Raw genomic sequence first — 19,386 nt, forward strand, 5'->3', positions numbered from 1 at the left:
CACCCCTGACGATATTGAGCCATGTTCATACTTTTCACCCAAATCACAACACATCTGCACATCAGAGTTTTTCTGGTGTGACACAGTCCAGCTTAGTCCAATTAAATCAGCTGAGCTCTTAAGGCACTCTGAACCGCCGTTGTCCCATGACGTTCCGAACGAGAGAGTAATCAAAGAGGAGTTACAAGGCAAATGTTCCTCTCACTCTGTCTTGTCTATATATAAATGTAGGACGTTAGGAGAGGGAAAGTTCGGTGCATTTTGCAACATAAAAGGAAATTCAGAACTGTGTTACTAACAACTGAGACTGAGTCGGTCTCAGAGTTCCTCCAAAGTTTTTGCGAGCTCACAGGATAGAGACAAGCAATTAGCACCAAAAGTTTCGGTTTCCGAGACCATTTGCTTTGCATTAAGTCTTAAACGATAGGTCGAGTTTGGCGCTATGCGCCGTGTCAGATTGGAAGCGTGACGACTGGTGATCTGACCTTCGATTCGACTAGAATTTGGAGTCAGCTGACATGTCATGTGGTGTTCTGGGTACGTACAAGTCTTCGGACGTTTCAAAGTTCTCCTGACGTGTGCTACCATTCATAACTGAGGAATTTTTCCAATTTATCAAGTAGACGTTTCTGTACCGTGCTGCATTTTGGTCTTAGATCTGCAGAAAGAATTACACATCAGTTCTTAAGACTATAACCACCTTCACTCAACACTTGAAACCTTAATGGGTTTCCTCTTTGGTTGTTTTATCCATTGACGACTAGAAATAACCTAACTGAAGAATCGTTGAAATGCTTCATTAACTACTCACCAAAAACATCAAAACAGTGTCACTTACGACACATTTCCAGACTTAAAGCAAGCCGCGGACGGATCTTTTATTTACAGTGTTGTTCATCTCCGCAGACTTCGTGGGCTCCCTGAAGATTACCAAGCAAAGAGCCCGCATTTGGCGTGGTATTTTACTAGAGATGTGTTGGCCCCCAGCAATACTCAATAACACAAGAACTTTGGTCTTTATTAAAAATCAGCTTGCGGACGCTAAGGGGCTGGACAATCGACTCTGGTCGGCAGTTTCAGGCTCTTATCCACGGATATTTCATCTTTGGATTGGATGGCTTGAAAGGAACAGGGACAGTCTTGTGTCGACCGTGCCATTCACAACCCTGTAAAGTTACATGTCAGTACAGCTAGATCGACATAACCCATTGAACATTATGTAAAATGCCTCTAAAAGACAGAAGGCCGGCAGGAGAATACCAGAATAACAGCGGACAAGTCTCTCCAGTGAGGTAAAAATTGAGGCTAGATAATATATCGTTGTCGGCATCCGACCAAAAATAAAGAATATATATCCATAACTAGACTATGGATCATTTAGTGTGGCTGGAAGGAATTTCAGTGCCTCTTGGTTGCATTCTATCATTTCAGTGTAGGGTGTACGGGTTAATTCCCACTACACAAACGGCGTGCCGGAAGCTTATTAATCACCGAACAGATGCACTTGAGCCTGTCGAATCGCGTCAGTCACTGATACACACACACACTAGTGTTGTACACACTTTTCTGAAGATCGGACCAAGAAACAAGTCACGCTTCTTGAACATACATACAAATACACTGTTGCAGAAATGATATTCAGCCTAATCAAGCTGGTAAATTCCCAGTACTATCTCCGCTTGCATTTTATTGTGCGTGCATTGCAACAAGTCTATCACTGATACCATCGATAAGGTGCACGCATGCATCCGATCCAGGTGCAATGCTATTTATCACCACCTCAGGACTGTTTGCGTGCAGTGTGCTTGGTCTGTAGTCCACGCCAAAACTGCTTGCACACGATAGACACTGGTGGTGGGGTGGGGAGGCACGGTAACCCAGGTAATTGAGGTTTGTTGCCACGACCAAACACATCGAGACTGACCAACCGACTAAGCAGGTTTTTGGAGGACTTGAGCTAAACACGTGCGAACGAATTGAAGGTAGATGATATTTATCCTGGCTGACTTGTTTCCCTGATCTTTAAGGTGAAAATAAGTAGCTGCAATTAGAGACGTGGCATTCAAATTTTGTAGGCCACGCAATATAACGTGTTTTCTCCTAATCTGAAAACCGTGTGAGAATAAATTTTCTATTTGAAAAACAGTTTTCTTTTGATCCTACTTTTTAAAGCTAGATTTTATAACCAACAGTTCCATTTCAGTCTTTTGTTAGCTCATGTATATCTGAAAAAGTGTTGGTTTCATTTGCAAACTAATTTGGTTTTTCGAGAGACTCACCTGGAACCCAGCTGAATCTCTTGTTTGTGATGTTCTCAGGCATCATCAGACATCACAGCACAAGACATCACAAACGAGAGATTCAGCTTTGTTCAAGGTGAGTCTCTCGAGAGAACCAAATTAGTTTGCAGATGAGTGTATATTCGCTAATTTCGTGCAATTTTGTTTCACGTAGAACAAAAGGTTGATGGAAACCCGGGGACTGCGCCTACCTGATGAGCCCCAAGAAGGGCGAAACCGGTCGTGGGCTGTCGATAGATTTTCAGCAACCTTATGAGTAGCACATTACAAAGTGTTAGCTTCATTTCAGCGTTCAGTTTCAGAACAAGTTTGACAAAATCCAGGGACTAGGCCTAGCTCAACTCTGGATTATTCGCACATTAACCTCAGCTGTTACATTACAATTCTGGTTCATACAACATTCACGATATTTTAACTTAACAACTAACTTCAGTTCTTTCTTCGGAAGTCACAGCGAAGCACAAGGGACTGGGAAATCTTGAAGTTAGACTTTGGAGTTTCTAGGAGAAAAACATGCCGAAACACGGGGTTACCTCCGATATTTTATTTAAAGCATTAAAAACGACGATCTCGTCCGCATAATTCAAAACCAATAAAGTCTTTCCTGACTTGATTTTAATGTCTGTATTCATGGTGCCTTGAACTGCGCACCTTACAATAGCGTCAATTAAATAGCTGAACAAATCGAGAGGGAGAGGGTAAACTGCGCGAACTCTGTGAGTTGTCAGTTTGCTTCTGGGCACACTGTGTCGGGTCGAAACCCTTCTTGATGCTATTTGACGTGCTTCTGTCTTATCAGATAGAGGCGTTGCAATAGAAGTGAATCTGGTAGCCTTGTCAAGATGGGCCTACGGTTGGAACAGCGGTCCGAATATCACTGAACGACTCTGCCCTCAATTGATTGAAACTTTTTCTACCTTCCAACTGAGTACGAACAATCGAGTAAAAGCGAAACAAACGTTCTTTTGTATCGATGAACAGTGCTGGAGAAAGCTAGTCTGATCCAGCTGCCAGAATAAGCTTTGAAGCAGAAAGGCATACCACTGACATACCACCCGATGTTGAATATGAACTAATAAGCCACGGTTCACAATAAACGGATCGATTGAATAGCACAGGACCAGACAACAAAAGCCAGCTTTATTGTATTTTAATTATTTTCCGGCCAAATATTTGAATTCTGGTTTTTGTGATATGTCAGGTTCCCAGTATTATCTTTGGCTAAGTCACTTGCCGATTATCATAAACAGCTTCCGCGCATTCTCAGCCGTACCGCTTTCTTCCGTTTGTTGAACGTCCACAAAAAGACCACCTTTGGGTTGTGTCCGATGAGCGACCTAACTGAGTTGTACTCTGAGTCTGACGGACATTAAAGGAGCGGAAGTGGCCGTCGCGAGACCCAGCCGCTTCCATAGGTATGCCCAGAAACACTATAAGGTGTCACTATAAGGTGTCTAAACTGAACGATGATCAACTGTTGAACTGTTTCGTCGGTGTTTGACAAGGATGTGGCCAATCTGACTTCCAGGCTTCTCAGTTGTTGAGGTCGCCATGTAGCATAACGGCGCCCACACCGTCTAAACCTAGCGCTAGTGAGAAACAATTGGTGATCGGCAAAACTTGCAAAAGAACTGCATTAGGTTTCGCGTTCAGGGTAAACATGCCAGCAAAACTTGCTTCTGACAAAATAATATTCCCTGTGTGTGCATTGAAGCCTCGTGCCTTGAGGACTACAACCCAGTTCTTCGTGATTACTACATCTTCTCAATAGAAGGCGTCTTTCAACAGAAGCTGCAGTTTGTTGATTCTTACGCGGATATGACAACCAGAAATCTTTCAATACTTCGGCAGGCGAAAGTAGGAAGTCATTTGGTTGCCGCGTTGTGGAGCAGAGCCAATGTAGCTGGGGATTATGACGGTTCAGTAGCCACCTAGTAACAGTAAATTTCATTTCAAAGACAATACTCCTTCTAGATAAGGAACGATTTAGGTAGGTGGACTGAATAGTTCTCAGCTTATTCGTATTGCGAATACTAGATTCCAAAAAGAATGAGTTCCAGAAATCTCGTTGAAAGAAAGAGTTAAAGGTTTGCTGCATAAAATCTCTGCGTCAGTCACCTCTGACCTACGGTTTTCCCTGAGTTTTATACGTGATCTCTGCCACACATTTTTTGTTGAATGAATCAAAGTCGACCGATTTCTACCAAATTGACATTTAACTATCAATTTCGACTGGTGGTTGACCAAATCACTGACTTAGCCTGCAGTAAGAAAAGCGATGACAAAGAACCTCAAAGCTCGTCAAAAAGTTAGATGCGTTGTGTATTAGTGAACTATAGGCGAGCAACATCAGCAGCATTGGGTGTAATTCTTGTAAGCTACCCTCAGTTATGGCGTGTAATAATGCCTGAAGAGTAGCTGTTGATGCTCTTTTTCAAAACCGGCGAAATAAAACTAATACCGTTTTCCTGCATACCTCGGAAAGAACTATTTCGGTCACTCTGTGCTCTGTACAGGAAGATGTAGGTAGCTCAGGTAGCGTAGATCGAGCAATCAAATTGCCCAGCTCAGCGAACAAGCCAACGATCACCACTCTGAGCTCTGGTTCTGGCTATTTCTTCAAACGAAGACCGCCCGCGCTTTTTCAATTAGTTTTGGACCGACCAGCAACTAAACAAACTTACTACCCCGGAATATTGTTCCTTGTAAGGATGTTCGGTTTCTACCCACGGTGTCAATGTTGTGAGTTACTGAAGGTGTAAATGTCGAAATTTGGGAGGCCTATCCATGTCCGGATTTAACGAGCACGCATAGAACGTTACGAGCTTAAATTCGATCACTTGTCTGGTGATTCAAAGCTTCGATGACTTGGTTCATTGAATGGACTGCTTTGGTGCCATTTTTATGGCTAAACGTGAAGGAACACTTCAGTAGTATCAGTTTTCATCTAAAAATCTGAGATCGTAACCCAGAAATTTCCAAGTGATGTTACGAAATTCTACAGTATTCCTTACATTTTGGCCCGGATATTTTAGGATGGGGGATGGAATTTTATTGCGAATCGATAATATACCGAGTCGATTAGAAAGCACTGTGCCAATTGCACAAACAATTAAATGTAAGAATCATGTGTATTGTCCGGTGTTATATTGCTGTAGTGGGTTTTTAAGAGGAGTTTGGGGGCGCAACTTGTTCCCGTCTTTACGATGCACCTGGAGAATTTGCTGTCCCTAGCTCCACTTTCCACTTCCCGCTGTTTTCCTGAAATATTCCATATGTTGCGTACAATCTCAGTGACTCCGCAACAGAGCCAAACGGCTTTGTTTCCAGCCTATTTAAAGGGATATCCGGAAAAACGGTGTAGCCCATCTGGTGTTGTTCCTCTATCGTAGCATCGGTTAATTGGATTTCCGAAAAACGAACTATTCGTGAAAGTCGATTTTGGCCCGTTTTCAAATAGTCGCCAGACATAAATAGTGGGTTTGATTGCGTGCAAGTATTGTTCTCCTCGTCAATACACTCGCGGGTTATAAAATGTTTGATATGATGGAAGCTGATCAAATCAGACATGAGAGCTCTGTGAATTGACCAGCCTTCCCACATATCGATGCGGGTTACAATGCGTCAGTTCTTGTGGATGCTGTACACGTAGGTTTAGATACGTTGACCCCATTCGAAAAAAGTTCTCCCGTACAGAAAATGAAGCGAACGAAAAAAATTATCATTATTTTTTCCCACTTACATCATCCGTTTCCTAGAGCTCTCTATTTAGTCTTGGCAGCAAACCTAATTCCCGGATTGGTCAAAATCAAGGCATATACCATGTGAGAAGCGCGTCTGAGCATGTTAAAAGCTTGATTTTTGGTATTTTCGACGCCTTATTTTTGTGTTTTCAGTACTGAGAATGAGAACGGTGCCTTCATGTGCAGGTTAACAATGTGTCATCAAAATCAAGGAACTCACATCAACGGGTGATGCATGCAACCAAAAGGATCCAGATGCAGCGACACTCATCGTATAGTGAAGACGCCATCATCTACTGTCAACAACCACAAATGTAATGTACCGTCCTTCCAGCATGGCATATCAACGGGGCCCAAGCTATGATCGAAATGGATAAGAGGAATTACAACTAGTAATTTCCAAAGACCAGATTCTCGTACGCCCGGAAACTCCCACATATGCCTGTGCATAACGCTACAACCATGATCAACGCACAAGTTTCTCTTGATATCCACCAAATTCTCGAAATTTGGTTTCAATCGATGTCACAGGTGTGATGCTTCGAGCTGCACCTGGTGCATATCTAACCACCTGGAACTGTTTGTGTGTTTTGTGTACGATTGTGCTGTAAGAAAGAAATGGGTGCACATCCATGGGCTGATGTTCGGAAATCAGGTTGCTGTGAGGTTCAGATGACCTTTGCAAACGCTCGGTTCTGAATATTCCTCAAACATCGTGTGATAAATCTAAAAGGTGGGAAAGTACACCACCATCTGAACGAACAAGCGAGACTTATTGGGGTTTTCCATATTAACATTTTCTACAGACAGACGTTAAAACAGGTTACCAAAGGTGTTCAGTGTTTCTGTTGTTAACGGAGATACATGTGCAGGCTTTAATCTCCGTATCATTTGAACTCGATTTGGGGTCAGCATTGATTCAGATGGAAACGCACGGTACAAATCTATTCATTCTTCCGGGCCTTAGCAGGAAAAAAACACCTAGAAAGATCTTATTTCCTTGAGATCATATTAGATTGCTTTTTTGGACCAGATATAATTGAGAATCACCCTGCAGTTGTCTTGACATCTTTACTTAGCCACATTTTTTACATACTATTTGCTGTCCTACATCTCTGCTATGGTTTTTCATGGCTTGCTACAGAAGTGCACATAAAACCAATTCGTTCTACAACTCACTTGTTTCTGCTATCTTGTTGAAGCTGGTTTAGAGATCAAACTGCCTTGAGAACGCAACGGTTTTCTCCATCAATTTTGAACCACTTTATTGGACAAAATACTAGCTTTCTTGTATCTTGAAGTCGCAAGAAGGGTGCCTGCTACAACAATAAAGAGAAAGTCGTAGCTGTCTGCCCTGTTTACACTGGGGCCGGTTTAACACAGTGTTGAAAAAAAGCGTTCCCAACAATACAAGTTAAAGATCATAACGATGTCACTAAGGTCAGTGAAAAAACATTCAAATTTGCTTCTAAACCTGTCCAATCTTGGCTGTTGTGTAACTGTGTTTTATGTGTCTAAGTAAATCGTATTTCCAGCAACGGTACATCTCCGTATCATTCTAAGGATGACTCTTGGGGAACTTTAGGCTATCGCCATGCAATTTTAAAGGTGACTGGGCTTAAATTTAAGGTAGTCATTTTTTGTGGCACAATTAGGACACCTATTTTGCTTAAATTTACATCGTTTTCACTTCCACTGGTCACTCCAGGAGCTTTTTGGGGTCAACATGAGTCCCTTCATAGAAAAAACGAAATTTTAAAGCACGGAAATACGTTTGTTTCGCATTTGATTGGTTCGTTCTCAGTATGAGAGGTTACCTAACAGGAAACAAACCATTGTTTGGACATGAATAAGTAAAAATATTTCGGCAGCAATTTAAATATGTAACAGGCATAAATCACGATGTTTTTGTTCTCAAACAGCCTCGTCTACATACAGCAGCAGTAGATCGTTGTCCAAAACCATTTTTAACTTAAGGGTGGATTGATCAGAAAATTGACCGTTGATTACAACAGGCTGGTTAAAAAATAGGTGAGTACTAGGATGGTTATGTGGGCATTCTCTTGAATGTCACTCACTGGTTTTGCTTTCCAGCTCAAACGACTCTGAAGTAAATCGTTTGTACTGAAAAGAAAGTGAAGAAGGACCAATACAAGCATTGTTGCTACTACCGGAACCACAACATTTATCAGAGTAAGTCCAGTGACTTTGAGATGTTTCCGGGGTCACTGTATCTACTACGTTTATTCTTATCACTTAAGCGAATAGTTGAGATACTATTTGCTGTCTATTAAAAAAAGTTGCATTTTAATTTGTGGCAATTAGTACGCTAGTATGATTCCAGTGAATTTGCCCGAGAGATTTTTTGTGTAACCCCAATTAAAGCAATTGACCAATTAAGGGCAGCCATAGATATACGGACTGACTTACTCCCAAATTAATACATATTGTATCTCTGGTCTCTTAGTTGTGAAAGTTAGACTGAATTCGCTTTTTGAAAAGAACGATCTTCAGAGAAGCTCCTATATTTATAGTGTTACTGCTTTCGGGGTTTTGTAGAACGCGCACTCACTCTCTTTTGAACAATTGTCCCACTGTCCTGGCACAATCATCCTACTGGGTCCTAAGTGGGGGGACTCAAGTTGTGTTCAAGTAAGAGCTCATCAACGGTGAGTGCATTTGGCAGTGCCTCGCACATCAAACGTGCAAATCAAGCGTGTTGCTACTATTTAGACGGCGCACGCTGGACGCACTTGAATTGTTACGTCTGAGCAGTTGATCATGTTCACGCTTGAGTGATGTTAGCGGAAAGTCCGACGTCAAGAAAGTGCATTGCTGATGAGCTCTAATAAGGGCGAAACTAAAGTTCGGTGTTCCCTCCTCCCACATACGGTGTACGCTCATCGGATCGATTGCACCATCACAGGAAGACGACTGTCAAACGAGAGTCACGTGAGTGTGCATCCTTTATTTCTCCTGTGAGTTTATTAAACACTTCTCGGAGACCCGCAACGAAACAAAAATTTTCACCCAGTTGTTGCAGATCAACCGCTTATTTGAAGGTTTTGTCTGTTTATCTGCAACGTCACAAACGATGAATTATCTATATTACTCAATGACAACGAGGTGGCTCAGTGTTAGAGAGCAAAATTTACAGACAGGAAGGTCCGTGGTTCGAACCCGGCCCCTGCCTCTCAGCTTCCCCGTCTAGGCTTGGGCAACCTGGCAGTATCCCAGTCCTTGTGCTTCCTTCTGGTGGTATGGCAGCTAAGTACCGAAAGGATGTTTCAGCTGAACGCTTACATAACTCAATATCTTCTGGGGGCGTAGGCTCTCTTTAATCAGAAAGTAATCAGTGTTAACAAGGACAGTATCCAAACCATTCGTCTCCCAGATTGTCAGCAGTCAGCGTTTATAATGTTTTTTCTACCTAAATGCCTAACGATATCAAGATATGGAATAACCTGCGTCAGCTCAAACGTACTGAATGACAACCTCCCACTGTGAGTAACGAACCTTTACTTGGGGTGACATAAAGTCGGGGTGGAACTGAAAACTGAGAAAATGAATGATAGATTTTGAGTCAATTTCAACAGAGGATGTTCACTAGTGTACTTTAAAGCCAAGACACCTCATATTCATGTTTATGTACCTACAAAATACCCTGGGATCCACAACAAGCATTGTTTCGACGAGGTAGTGCGACTGCATGGACGAATAATGGGACAGAATTTTCTCAACGTACGAGCACTGAATAGTACAAGATCACCGAAAGACGACCGTAAATTTGGAACCCCAAATTATAGCTGCAAATCCTTTGTGCACCGTGTAAGACAGAACAATGCGTGGTCTAAAAAACACTGTCCACCGAGTTTATCAGCCAAAAATCGCGAATTTCCACCTGCTTCTTCGTGACGCTCAATAATGTAAAATTTACCAATCGGTTATACAGTGATTTCGCATTTTCACTTCTTGCAATTCAAAAGCCAAAGAAAGAATTTCATGCTTTTTCTTGAAAAAGTGTATGGGTTGGAGTTTCCAGATAGATCTGAGAAATGAGCTTTAGTGGTGGTGGGTAACGATGGCGGAAAAATTACAGTTCTTCTCGACTCCTGGAAGAACACAGAACGTTTCATAAGCACGCGGCCTGTTTCTGTAATATATCAATAGATCAACGAAAACGTTTATGCAAGAGATATCTGTGTGTCAGCTAAGAATATGACGTTTTTCACTTGAAGTCTTCACTATGAACTACACACCGTGGATTAGTGTTACGGTGGGGCGGATCATGGTTTGTAACCCAGTGTTATCTTGTTCGAAGATTTTAATTACCGATATTGAAGACACCTTTCACCTGACCAACAATTTCAAGCCTTGCGATGTATAAAGGGAATTGTATATACTAGAATGTCACCTGTGATTGATATCCATGTGGCGTCAAGCCGCAAATTTGCCACAGTCAGTGGAAACGATCACGCTCATATGACGTTAATCAGTTTGTGGACTCCACAAGCGATTGAATTTTGCTGAACTAAATGGGTTCGAACTCACTTTTGGAGAATCTTGGATTCAAGATGGGCCGCATTCGGCGGTCCTGAAATATATACAGGACGTTTAGTAACCTTGAACATAAGGTAGTAGTATCATTGTAGACACCAGTAATTAGTTTTGGTGCTTTTTTCATCCCGCTTGAAGAATTACATCCAGACTATTCCGATGCTTCCTACCGCGTAAGTATAAGCCAAAAATAGTAGTGTCGATGAGCCCTAATCTTCTCATCTTGAAAATACATTCCGTAAGTACCATCAGGTCACCGAACAGCACATGTTTAGGTGTTAACACAGACAAAGGGATTTATTTGACTGTCAACATGATGGGTTGGTGAGTTTGCTTCACGTCGCCCGGGCTCATCGATCAGTTGTGCTGTTCCGACTTCACCGTACCCCGACTGCATGTACCGTTTTTATTATTTCGTTTTACATATAGCAGACAATTGGTTACTCTTGTTCATTCACTGACTCGTGCGAGTCGCATCAGTGGCGACGGGAATTAAATATGAACAAACATCAAGGAGTTTTTAAAGTCAAAATACAGCGTAGTTGACTAAGATGTTGTAATCCGACGTTTCGGTTGCCGTGGGCTACAGTCTTGGAATTGATTCCTCAGTCAAAGAAACCAACAGTACACGTTGTTTGCTTTTTGTCATATCCATAAAATTAGCGAACCCAAAGAATAAAGTTTCTCGATCTTTTTGATACGAAAAACGAAATAACAAAATCTCGCCACTTAAACGCCTGACAACCGTCAGAAATGGAGGTTGAACTCTCAGAATAGAACCAAAACGATATAAGGTTAAAGTTAACGCTGAACTGAAAAGATGAAGATTCATCCACACTGGAGTATCGAGAACATGGGTGTAAGATGATACAAAGGAATTGGAAGACGGCGTCGTCCTAAGTGAGATTGTTTGCCATTTTTCCGTGATCGAAAGAATTCCGTTTAAGACACCTTTCAACCTATTCATGTAGTCCTGAAAGCGGATGAACATTTCGGACGTTTTATCTGATGAATCACCCATCTCATTGCAGGAACTAATTAGTACTACATGTTAGGCTTGGGACCCGGACTTCAGGTGCTAAACCCCATTGTTGCGTTTAGAGATTTTAGCTTCATCGTTACACGCGAACTGAGTATACAAGCCTCAAAAGCTAGCTAAAAGACACCTGATCTTAAAGATGCTGGCTAGAGAGTCCCTTGCCCAATCCAGTGTTGTCCATTTACTGGGTTTCACCAAGGATGGAATCCCTTATGTGAATTAGGATCTTAGGGATTTGATCGAACAGTTTGCCTAGTTACACAGCCCAAGGCTGAGGACAACGTCTCGGAGGGCGTGAAGATGGATACCCCGGTAAAAAAAACATTATCCCAAGGATGGAATCCCTTATGTGAATTAGGGATCTCAGGGATCTGATCGAACTGTTTGTCTAGTTACGCAGCCCAAGGCTGAGGACAACGTCTCTGGGAGCGTGAAGATGGATGCCCTGGTAGAAAAACATTATTCAACTTAAGTCAGACATTGCCATAAAACTGAAAGTGTGAAGCACTTCTTGATAGATCTACCATAAGACCAAGTGATACAGACATATCCTAAAAAAAACTCTTCGAAATTCTTGTTAGATCACCTCAAGTATTCTTTTGGATTACTGTTACGTCCCAATGTACACTAAGGTGCAATCCAGCTTTGATTTGTCTGATTGAAAGCGTAATTTAAAAAAATACTCTAACTGGGTTATTTGACCAGCGCGTGATCCACTCGTACAGTATGCACTCGCCCACCAACAGGTGGCAGATTTTGACGGATCACTTTTTTCATAAAAATCGCCAGTAAGATCAGGTTGACAACTCTAGTACAATTTATTGGTGTGTGTGTGAGGTTTGTCCGTCCTGTAAGTCATATGTAACGATTCGGTGAAAATATTAAGTGAAGTAACAGGCCTTCGAGTAGAGCAAAGAAATATATGGAAAGCGATTTACCATGGACGTAAGTTGGCCTCGTTTGTTTATCTATCCATCAATCTATTCGTTCACTGTTAATCTTGTTAAAGTCTTACCATCAAATTCAACATTTCTGCAAAAATCGTCTGCCTTGGTTTAGTCTCCAATTCAGCGGTTACTTCTTTTTACAAAACTTGAAAGGTTCAGGGCAGTATTACTCAGGTCTCTCTTCTCATCTCTTTCATTCGCCTGAGGTCACGTTCTTGCAATTTTCATGAACTTCGGTTTCAATCCTTTTGGAAGCTTTGTGATCGGTGTCGGTTTGTTCGCAATGCAAGAAACGCTCCATTAGTTTTGAGTTTCAGCATTGGAACTGGATGAAGAAATAGTCTATCCGTTGCGAAAACGGCCGATTGTATTTTGTGCGGGTGAACTGATCAGGTTCACGATTTACAGTTACATTTGTAACATACATTTGAACATATCATGAATGTATGGGGTCAAAAGATATATTCGGAGACAAATACGTATACGAATCTAATATGTTCACTACCTTTGACGATTTTCCGAACGCAATGTAGGGCAGCTGATATCATAACAAATGACCAAGTGACAAGAAAGCGGAGACTGAGATAGAAATGCGTTGTGCATCACCACTGCCAGAAAATGACATCAGAGTGTGTTACGCTTTTCGACTACGCTGAGTGTGGTTAGAATACGTCCTTCACCATCCAAACTGTCCCGACGCAGTTGACTGTTGGTCCGATAGCAGCTGATCCGTTCCCCGAGCATGGAAATTAGTTGGCAAACGTTTCGACACCATTCAGGGTGGATCCCGACACTTTTGCAAGCCAGTTGCCAGAATGAGCGAGTGGATCAACAGCCAATCAACCCATTCGAGCAACCGATATTTAGACACATTGCCAGTCCCTGTACAACTCTACTTGAGATGATGTTGTGGCCTCACAGAGCAGATTGTAGCTTGCCTTAAAATGTAAGTTTGATACTGAAGTTCTGAACCCTAAAATGCTCCAAAAGTTGGAAAGTGAACAAAAATATTATGGGAAGTTGGCACTGATTGCTGCTTGCCGTTGAAGCCGTAATGGAGTTTGTTTATGTAGGTTTGTGATTCTCAAGGAAGTATTTGCCGCTTAATCACTTATGTCAATATCTGATTAAGGGAACCATTCCCACAGCGTTTTTCTCAGCTGACATCAAAAATCAGACTATGCTATCTCATTTAATTGGCCTACTGAGTAGCGGTTGGCAAGATATTCGATCCAGGGTGCTCAGTGTTCTGTGAAAGTGATATATTGAACCAAGTTCTGATATTTAATGTCCTTACAAACTGTTTTATCTTGAGCTTGATGGTCGCCATTGAGAATACAAACTGGGAGTAAAACGGACACAGGGTACCAGGCATCAGTGACTAGACATCAGGAAAAAGTAACCCCGGGGATACTTCACCTCTTTCAACAAAGTGCTTGAGAGTAATCAAGACAAGCAGTCCGATGAGTAGCTATTAGGCGGGGGTTTACGTGTTCAGGTGATACTCTAATACTGCGTTTGCCGCGGCGCAGTGCTATCATTCTGTAAGCCTAATTGTTGCTATTGCTAGTCCCTGGCATTATTTACCATTGACTCTAATCTCCGTTTTTCAATTATTGGATTTTCATCATCAGATTCCGACCATGGGCACGTCCAACTTGTGACCGATTCGCACACCTCGGTCTCTTGATCGTATCATGTAGTGTAATGAACAAACTACGGAACAGGCCGGCTAAATGCTCTCGGGAGCATTTTATCGAGAGCCCCCCCCTGGGTCGTGGTTAGAGGTATCGGGTGTTCCGCTGGCATCACTCACCTGTTCATCTATCCAGCGTGCACTACTGGAGTATGGATAACACGCTCTCCTAGCATGTCGTATGCGCGGAGTTACACTCCTGATCCGGCAAATGAATAGGAACTGCGATGAGATCTAATAAAGGCGAACATCACTTCCAGTCCTTTTCTTTCCATTCGGTATGACCTCATCAAAATGATTGTGTCAGGACAGGAGGGCGACTGTTCAAATGAGAGTCATGTGAGTACGTGTTCTAATAAGTCCCGGAAACATCAACACTTGCGATGTTTATTGCTTATTGGTAGTAAAGTTTATGACAACATTCCGTAGATTCTGCTGTCTTCAGGCGATTCTACCTTCGTTAAAATGACAGTGAGATTTTGAAATCCTCCAGTTGAATTTTGGCCGACATTTGAGGCTTGCCTATCCCAAGAAGCACAATACAAATATGTTGTTATTTTCGGGAATGACCAGCAATGCGCAAAACTCTAACCTCCAGACCTGTAGTTAAAAAACCGAATGTTCTTCTTGTTCTTCTGTTGTGTCCACACAAATTGAGGGAATCAGTAGACTGGAGTTTCGCTCTTATTTTAGATATGTATGCATTTCTGACCCCAATTTTCATCAGGTTGCAGAACTGGACGAGCGTTATTCAAGAAAAGTGGTAGGAATCTTCGATCCAGCCACATACGTCATCTTAAACAAAAAATTACCATTGGGGCACAACTTTACTTTAACTAGATTAATGGTTTAAGTACTACGGTAATGTCCGACCTCATCAGGCGAGGCAAAAATCCGAGAGCATCAGGCTGGGTTTCGGTAATACAATGAATACATTTCACAGATCTTCGGAGTATGTCAAATTCACAAGCAGATTACCGCACACCGCTGGCTACGGGATCCTTCTAATCGGTAGATGTGTTCGCTGTTCAGTGTATACTCGTTGCAAAGGGGGTGCCTTCAAAGTTTATGGATATTCTTCCTGCCGTAAGTGTGGGTGACCAAATCAGGTATGGAGATAGATAACTAGACATCTGTTATGGTAAAAACACTTATGTTATTTGATGATCATGCATTCGCACAAACAACACAAGTCGAATATCGAACAAGTCCCTATTTTGGTTCTCATTTTCCTCCTTTATAGTGCAAGTCTTGACTTCAGGAACCCCATACCCATTTGAAGATTCAGCGTAGAGTACTTGAATTTTCCATGTGTTTACTGATCTTAGAAGTTGAAAAGGCCGTGATTGCAGTGCGACAGATGATGTGTTAATCTTGGCGTTCAAAATGCTAAGATAAGGGTAGTTCTATCCCGTGGCTGCGAAACTCGATATGTCTGACATGAAGACTTGAAACGTCCTCGGGTGTTTGTTCATAGCTCTCTCCGGAGTATAGCAAACGTTAACTGGTCGCATCATGTACGCACTGGAAGTGGTCTGTAAGTGAATAATGGGTTACTGAGCCATATTCGCCAGAGTATCAGCTATGGCTTATCAGGATGGAACACGTACGACCCCTACCAAGAAAAGCCGTATTTGCCACTCCAAACTGATTTGGGTGAAATATTATCGGAGAACAGGCCATGATTTGGCAATGCGTGATGAAAGTGACTGCTGTAAAGTTGAGTGCCAGGATATCATCGGGTACTCCTGAATATGGTCTTCATGACTTTCTTAGCTCGTGGTGTCAAGTCATAAAGATTACGACCGATTCCATTGATGAGCTTGACGTCGCTTCTTAACGGAACTGCCTAGGTAAGGTACGTCTGCCGTTGTATGCCAGATTTACATGGATAAAATTCACAAATGATGTTGGAGCCATCTCGTAGATGGAGTCGTGACCCAAAACGATCCTCATATATGTTTGTCTGAATGGGAAGGCGTTGGTATCCCGTTCTTGGCCATTTTTATCTAAGGACATGAGGCTATTCGGAATAATTCACCACTCACCGTTGCACGAAAGTTGAACACAAGGTGCAATTTCTGTGGGCGATGATGACAATGAGGAGATGACTAGTTTTCAGTTTTGTTACTCACTTGAGCCCTATGCTTATATGTTAGTAGGTTTGGCCCCACAGCATACAACGCTGAATGTACGAGAACGCCAAAATGGTAGGTAGTGTCATGGTTTGGTCGATTCTCTTACCGCTTTAGTTTTAGAAAAATATGTGCTCTAAGTTTCACCTGAACCGCATTTAAAAGTTCGCCTTTATGGCTGTTTGCTGCCAAAAAATAAGCGGGCTTGTGTTTAGTCAGGTTAGTCCCTGTTTCTATCTGTCGCGGATATCCTGTAAAATTGTTCACTGATTTGCTGACCAGTTATAATTTCTCAGTGTCATCAAAGATCAAATCCGAACCCGTCTAAAGGCAGAACATTCGTTGATTAAACTTTGACAGAGTTGTGGGTGCTGAATAACATTTGAGGTCAGCTCCTGTTAGCACAGCGCGTTTTGCCTTTTGTGGTTATACGAAGGTGTGCGTTTTGTTCTCACGTGGTATTTGCTCCCTCTTAAGGTCGCACTGCAGAGTTCTATTGCTTGGTAGTGTAATTCAATCCCCTCAACGTTGTGGACCTATTAGACAAATGATGATGAATGAAGTACAGTTGGCCTGACGAACCTACTTGGACAGTGGTACTGTAAAAAGTGTCTTTCACACGACATGATATGAACTAGAATACTTTCCTCAAATGCGTTTGCCTTGTTCCTCGTGACTGATGTTCGCCGTAAATCCACATTGCCGACGGGATTTTGAATGTTGTCTCTTTCCTTGAAACCCATTCGTAGGCGATTTTTGTAACATACTTCATGACTGAAAAGTGCATTCGGAGTGATACCATTCAATGTGATGCGTCTTTCTCTGACATCACGGTTCGACAAGACTCAGACTGTTTGGCTAATTGTTGTTCTGATTTCGGAAACACGGTTGTCAGTTTGTTCCTTTTCCAGCCGCTGTGGTCACAGCATACTCTGTCAATTCTATGTGCTTCCAGTCTAACCTCGACTTCCGATCCCATAATACACAGCGAGCGTTCTTAATGGAGTTAAAAACGTACGTTTTCGAAGGCGATGTAAACGTCGTCCACTAACGACGGAAAATTCCTACATGCTAATTATCCCTTACATGAGGATGACCAGGTCTTGTGGCAACAGAAGACAGGACAGTTTTTGTTATTCAAGTACTTTACTAGTGATACATGATCCTTAAATTTATCTTTTCCCATCCACATGTCACCAAGGCAACTCAACAGTGGCTTCACAGTGCTCCACGCTACTACACAAAAAATTTCGATGGATGAAGGGTTGGTGACGTCAATATTTATAAGTTTTTGTAAGGCCAAAAAATATTTTACGCAAACGGAACTAAATGATCCCTTCCTCGTTCCATCTGGCATTGTAGGTAATGAAATATATATCTGCGCTTCTCATCTGAGCCCTACCCATAAGTTTCGAACGCGAAAAACGAAACAGTAACCGTGGAAAATCGCTCCCTTGCAACACCCTTTCGGTAACTACCTGCCACTATGAAGAAGCACAGGGGACAGGATATTACCAGTTCGCCCAAACCTAGACAGGGAAAGTCGAGAGGCAGATGTCGGATTCGAACCACGGAGCTTTCGGTCAGTGAATTCGCGCTCTTACCATTGAGCAATCCCGCCCCAGAAAACAGTGACCCTATTCGTAAGACTATATACTCTCGAGATGCCCCGATATATGGTGTACTGCGTAACGGAAATAAATAATGATGTCATAAATATGCACCATCTCGATTTAACTTGGCACCAGACGACACCGGTAAACAGCGCGTAAGTTGATTGATGAAAAATCGCACTAGAGATTAATGAACCGGCCCAAATGAAGGGTAGTATAAAGGAAGCTGTATTTCATAGCCAGGCCAAAATGACATTACCTGGAAGAGACACTGTTTTTGTTTACCGTATTTGGCGAAGAAGTTCTAAATATCTTCTCAACAATACCTAATCTAATGGAGGGCATTCGTTTCAACTATTTGTAACCATGCGCGTTGAAATCGACAGATGACTTTTCCGTGCGTAATGGCTCTCGATTACTAACCTCTTTCCTCATATAAACCACCCAACCTCCAATAAGAGGCGCTTTTCTCTAACGGTAGGGCAGTACGTTGCTTTGAAAAGATAGAATATTGAGCGACGTCTGCTTGGCTTTGTTACCCAACGCAGTACAACTTTCTTGCTTTAATCTGAGGTAAACACTTATGGATTCTTGCTGAGCTGAAGAATTGCTGGAGCTAATTTCGGGGTAATTATATTCTTGTTTTACATCGAAATCAATTAACTACGATAGGTAATAGTGTCTGACGTGAAGTGAGCTGATGGAATTCTTTGTTGGTGATAATTATCCAGAAATAGTTGCCAGTGGGATATCAGCTTCTTTTTTGGGTCGAAATATGTTAGATATCTAATGCGATATTCTGTGGTGTACGTTTGATTTATATTGCGATGTTTTGAAATGCACATTTTACTCGATTGTTGAGGATCATCTTCGGCAGTAGTGAACTTTGTGCATTAGGTAAGGCTTCCGTTCGAAAAGTTTCCCGGACTTTTGAAGGACTACGAGCATTCAAAAAGTATCTAATCAAAACTCGTAGTGGCCCCTAAACAAGTAAGCATCACATGAAGAATGTTCGCGTTGCTTGCCCATGGAATTAGAATGGAGAAAAAGACAGCCGAAAACCCCAGTCTTTATCGCGATGTTATAACGAGCCAAAAACCGAACACTCACATCCCACCGTGAGTTCCACGCAATTATTTTGGGGTTTTTTAATATCAATAGTGCCTTAGATGGCATACGTTGACCCTAGTTATTCGGATTTGTCATTTGGACTTCGTAATATACCGTTTTCTGCCCAATCGTTCTGGGTGTAAGCGAATATTTGCTGTTTACTCCCAGGGTGCCATCATTATCACCGGATTGCTTAAACTAACTGGTCATCTGCCAGTCACCTGAGAGATCGAAAGACCTCATGTT

The sequence above is a fragment of the Opisthorchis viverrini genome (assembly GCF_000715545.1).
Source record: "Opisthorchis viverrini unplaced genomic scaffold opera_v5_19, whole genome shotgun sequence".
Taxonomy (NCBI): Eukaryota; Metazoa; Platyhelminthes; class Trematoda; order Opisthorchiida; family Opisthorchiidae; genus Opisthorchis; species Opisthorchis viverrini.